The 5550-nt window shown below is 38.4% G+C and overlaps 1 long non-coding RNA gene across 1 annotated transcript; it reads right to left on the minus strand.

Moving 5' to 3' along the window:
• Positions 1 to 722: 722 nt before the first annotated feature.
• Positions 723 to 3937, minus strand: LOC306758891. The gene is made up of 4 exons (XR_013771405.1): positions 3621 to 3937; positions 3144 to 3306; positions 2949 to 3049; positions 723 to 2595 (listed from the first exon to the last, which is right to left on the minus strand). It is a non-coding gene; the product is annotated as an uncharacterized lncRNA (long non-coding RNA).
• Between the last annotated feature and the right edge of the window lie 1613 nt (positions 3938 to 5550).

Raw genomic sequence — 5550 nt, forward strand, 5'->3', positions numbered from 1 at the left:
AGCTCGTCCCCTTAGAATTATAAGGTTCTATCTGCGTTCTGGGTACTTTTGAGATATTGAGGTTTAAAGTTTTGACCACTCATATGAGGAAAACTATACTTACAATAAGTAATTTCATTAATTGAGAATTAAAGGCATCCTAAAGGAAGCCTAAATGCCAAATTTCAGATTATTTGAAAATTTCTAAATAGGTGATCTGGAAGTGTCCATTTTGCAGATAGAACCTTCTAATTCTGAAAAGCTCAATTTTATTGAGAATTATAAGGTTCTATCTACATAACATGTTAAAATCAATAGTTTATGTTCCCATACTTTACTTATTTTTATCAAACAACTTTTTCTGAGATAAAGTATACATGTAAAAGTAGAATGAAAAACAGTTTGACAATATTTTACTTTTTTGGTACTATACTGTGTACAGACTGTAATATAACTAATTGACACGAGTTAGTGTAAGCAAGTCAGTAAATAATAATGAATCATAATATCTGTTTGGATTAGGCCTATTTGATGATAAAAGGTCCTCTATTTGGGACTATTTTATTTATTTATTTTTTCAAAAAAGATTCAAAAAATACTGTCAACAGTAAATTTATTAGATATAAAATCACATAACAACACTTGGAAATAGTTAACAGTAGTACATGACATTAATAACACAACAATATCATGTAATAAATAAATGTAATTAATAAATATTTTATCTTTATAGTTTACCTTTGTTTTTTAACAATAACCCTCACTTTTAGAAAAAAACAGGCTCAAAAATTACCTTTTTAGTGTAAACAAGGCTCTGTAGTACGTTCTGTCAACAGTAGCCATGAGTGGATACATCGACACAATGTCTCTCATCTTTGCATCAGAAATACTAGTTTGCTTGCGAAGTACTTTTGGATTTGGCAAGACAAGAGTAGGTGTAGGTGGTGATATATTTCGCAAACATTTCTGTGAGGCTCTCAGATCTACTGTAACTAATGTTTCTTCAGCATGAGATGTTTTGTATTGGATTCTGAATGGGCACTGATCAATCACAAGCTGAGATACCTCTGAAAAGGGAACTTTGTTGTACTGAAGGAGCTGGGAACATGCTTTAAAGTCAAAGAATTCTGTTTCTTTCATTTGGATGACATGGAAAGGGCATTTTCTGCTCACTTTAAGTAACACTCTTAAAAATGACACTGGAGAGTAGAACTCACATACACTCATTGCTCTTTCAATTTGACTATGCATATTGTCAACCTCCTGTACAGCTGAATGACCTGGTGTGGAGTATTTCATTGTAATCTGTACTAAATGACTGTGTTTTTTCATGAAGCGTGTCATAGCATATGCCATTATAGAGTTCCGATTTTGTGGCACACAGCTGTCACTCCATGTGGTGATGTGGGTAGCATTTGGATGATCTTGCACAACCTGGTCAAGTATTTTTCCAAGAGCACTTGCAATGTCATTTGCACCTCTTCCTGACATCCCCTCTGTCCACAAAGCACAATAGCCTTTCTTTATCTGTGAACTGTGAGCAGTAAGATTGTACATGTTTAACTTTCTTTTGTAAAAAAATGAACTTATTTCAGCTCGTGGACATAAAATAACATTTTGTAGGTCAAAACAGATTGTTAGTGTATTCTTATTTTGCCTGTCTTTTTGCCTCTCATTACGCATGGCAACTTTTGCAGCCATGTGCTTTCTTTGTTTTTTCACCTCACTTTCACTTAGTAAGTTGTGCTTTTCAGCCATTTGGAATGCTTCACATTGGTCACACCTGTCCTTTTTTGGTATGTGAAAACTCAGGTTGAACTCTGTATTGAAAATAAATCGGTAGTATGACTCCTTTACTGGCGTGTGGTTGTTTTCGGTGCAGTGAATAAGGTAGAGACCATACATTCGAGAGATATTCAGGCCTGCTTCCAAATAGTGTCTTCCTGTCTTTGCACGACAGTAATGAGATTGGACAACTGGGAAAGAACGAATGTGGCTTTTTACTAGCTCTTTCTGTTGTTCATCAACTTTTTTTTTAGGATGCTTTCCTCTTTTGTCTTCTTTCGGCACACCATTTTGGCTCTTTTTAAAATGCATATTGTAAATAGGTTTCTGACTTATAGCCAGTGTGCTGAGATAAAATTTTTTACAAACCCTAACATTATTGCCTTCAACATTTAAAAAATATTTAAAGGATAACTTTCTTCTTGAAACTGCTTCACATGTTTTCCTTTCTGTCACACCACATTCTGTTGTCATTGCAATGTAGTCGTACTTACGACTTTGGTCTAATTGATAGAACACCTTAAAACACCTCTCTCTTTCAGTTTTGGTTACTTTCTGTTCGCATTTAAATTTACACGCTGTTGTGCAGTCTTTTAGTGTTGTGATTCTCTTGGCTGGAACCATTTTTTTTGCAGAGTTTACATGTTCTTGTCCTTCCTGATAAAGTTTTTTTCGTATAGATGTTTTCCACATGGATGGATTTGAGCCTCTTTTTCTGGTTTTTATTTTTAAATGATCTGTTATAGTATGCTCAAGCTGATCCTCTGCCAGAGCTGTTTGCTGGTCTTCGAAGATGCCAAGTGTCTCCACTTCATTTGCCTCACAGTTGTCCTGAAATTATGAACATACAAACTTAATCATGCACTTATTGCAACAAATATGTAATATTTATAAACATTTTGGTGATTTTAGTTTAACAACAAATTACTGTATCTTGCCTTTTCTGTATGTGCTGTCTGTGGCCTATTTTCTTTATCATTAATTTCCAAGCTGTCCATCTCAACTATGTCACATTCTTTTGCTTTTCGCTGTAACGTTGTTTCTAATCCTCTCTTTTGTGTTTTATTTCTTACATGTTGTTCTTCATGTCTGTTCTTGTTCCTTTAAAGATGTTGAATATCAGTATTCATTGCTGACACAAGCAAGTCATTATTAACATATAAATTTATATCACAGTGACTTACAGAACACCTGAAGTGGTTTGTACAGGCTGATCTTTTGGCATGGCTGACGACTGGCCTTCACAGATCCTCCATGTCTCCACTGCTTCTGCTTCGTCATCGTCCTCAAAGATAAAAAAAAAAAAAAAAAAAATAATGTATTTATTGTCATATGTAATATTTAAGATCATCCTAGTGATATCAGTTTTTGTATCTTGCCTTTTTCTCTCTGTGCTGTGCTCTGCGCCTTTTCTCTCTCTCATCTTTTATTTCCAAACTGTCCATCTCAGTTGTGGCACATTCTTCTGCTTTTTGGTGTGAAGTTTCTAACCATCTCTTTTGTCTTTTATTTCTTTTACCTTTTCCTTCACAAGTGCTCTTCCTTTAAAAACATTAAACAACATCGTTATATATTGCTGTAGGGGGCATTTGACTACATTAACATAATCATTTACAAAGAGTAACTTATTTACAAAAGTATTAATTCCACAGTGACTAGCAGTAATAATTGTGTTAATGGGTATTTATTTCATGGTTCTAATAATTAGATTCATTCATCAAATTATTCTATCTAATTAAGTAGGTAAAACTAAAATAGCTACAGAGGGCTAGTTAGATTAGCTACTGAGCTAACAATGCTAACGTCTTTTTAAACTGTTTAAATATTAAGAAAAAGACCAGAGAAAAAATCCTTACCTCTTAGTTTTGGTTCTGCCTTTAAAAATCTCAGTGAGGGCATCTTCCATTTTTAGTGTTTTCTGAAATTTTAACCGTGATGACATTTTTTCCTCATTCATTTAGCTATCAGAACAGTCTGTTTTCCCCAGTAGCCTACATGGCAGCTAGCTTGAATGTGATTGGTGGATCAATGTGGAGTCTACGTTCTGATTGGCAGAAGCAGATAGAACCTTCTAGCACCAAAGAAATCACTGAAATCGCAGATAGAACCTTCTGTTTTTGCTCATAAAAACCTCAAAAATGGACCAAATGCTATAAAAATTAGATACAGTGTACAGAAGGGCTCCAGAAACAAGAATATGTAAATAACTCAATTTTGACAAAAATGTCAGATAGAACCTTATAATTCTAAGGGGACGAGCTGTGTGTCAGTTGTATCACAGGCGTGTCAGGTGTGTGTCAGGTGTATTACAGGCGTGTGTCAGGTGTGTGTCAGGTGTATTACAGGTGTGTGTCAGGTGTATTACAGGCGTGTGTCAGGTGTGTGTCAGGTGTATTACAGGTGTGTGTCAGGTGTATTACAGGCGTGTCAGGTGTGTGTCAGTTGTATTACAGGCGTGTGTCAGGTGTGTGTCAGGTGTATTACAGGCGTGTGTCAGGTGTGTGTCAGGCGTGTGTCAGGTGTATTACAGGCGTGTGTCAGGTGTGTGTCAGGTGTATTACAGGTGTGTCAGGTGTGTGTCAGTTGTATTACAGGCGTGTGTCAGGTGTATTACAGGTGTGTGTCAGGTGTATTACAGGTGTGTGTCAGGTGTGTGTCAGGCGTGTTTCAGGTGTATTACAGGCGTGTTTCAGGTGTATTTCAGGCGTGTGTCAGGTGTATTACAGGCGTGTGTCAGGTGTGTGTCAGGTGTATTACAGGCGTGTTACAGGTGTGTGTCAGGTGTATTACAGGCGTGTGTCAGGTGTGTGTCAGGTGTATTACAGGTGTGTGTCAGGTGTATTACAGGTGTGTCAGGTGTGTGTCAGGTGTATTACAGGTGTGTCAGGTGTGTGTCAGTTGTAATACAGGCGTGTGTCAGGTGTATTACAGGTGTGTGTCAGGTGTATTACAGGTGTGTGTCAGGTGTGTGTCATGGGTATTACAAGCGTGGGTCAGTTGTATTACAGGCGTGTGTCAGGTGTATTACAGGTGTGTGTCAGGTGTATTACAGGCGTGTGTCAGGTGTGTGTCAGGTGTATTACAGGTGTGTGTCAGGTGTATTATAGGCGTGTCAGGTGTGTGTCAGTTGTATTACAGGCGTGTGTCAGGTGTGTGTCAGGTGTATTACAGGCGTGTGTCAGGTGTGTGTCAGGTGTGTTACAGGCGTGTGTCAGGTGTGTGTCAGGTGTATTACAGGCGTGTGTCAGGTGTGTGTCAGGTGTATTACAGGTGTGTGTCAGGTGTATTACAGGTGTGTGTCAAGTGTATTACAGGTGTGTCAGGTGTGTGTCAGGTGTATTACAGGCGTGTGTCAGGTGTGTGTCAGGTGTATTACAGGCGTGTGTCAGGTGTGTGTCAGGTGTATTACAGGTGTGTGTCAGGTGTATTACAGGCGTGTGTCAGGTGTGTGTCAGGTGTATTACAGGTGTGTGTCAAGTGTATTACAGGTGTGTCAGCTGTGTGTCAGTTGTATTACAGGCGTGTCAGGTGTGTGTCAGGTGTATTACAGGTGTGTGTCAGGTGTATTACAGGCGTGTGTCAGGTGTGTGTCAGGTGTATTACAGGTGTGTGTCAGGTGTATTACAGGCGTGTCAGGTGTGTGTCAGTTGTATTACAGGCGTGTGTCAGGTGTGTGTCAGGTGTATTACAGGCGTGTGTCAGGTGTGTGTCAGGCGTGTGTCAGGTGTATTACAGGCGTGTGTCAGGTGTGTGTCAGGTGTATTACAGGTGTGTCAGGTGTGTGTC

This window comes from Telmatherina bonti (genome assembly GCF_933228915.1).
Source record: "Telmatherina bonti genome assembly, chromosome: 7".
NCBI classification, from domain to species: Eukaryota; Metazoa; Chordata; class Actinopteri; order Atheriniformes; family Telmatherinidae; genus Telmatherina; species Telmatherina bonti.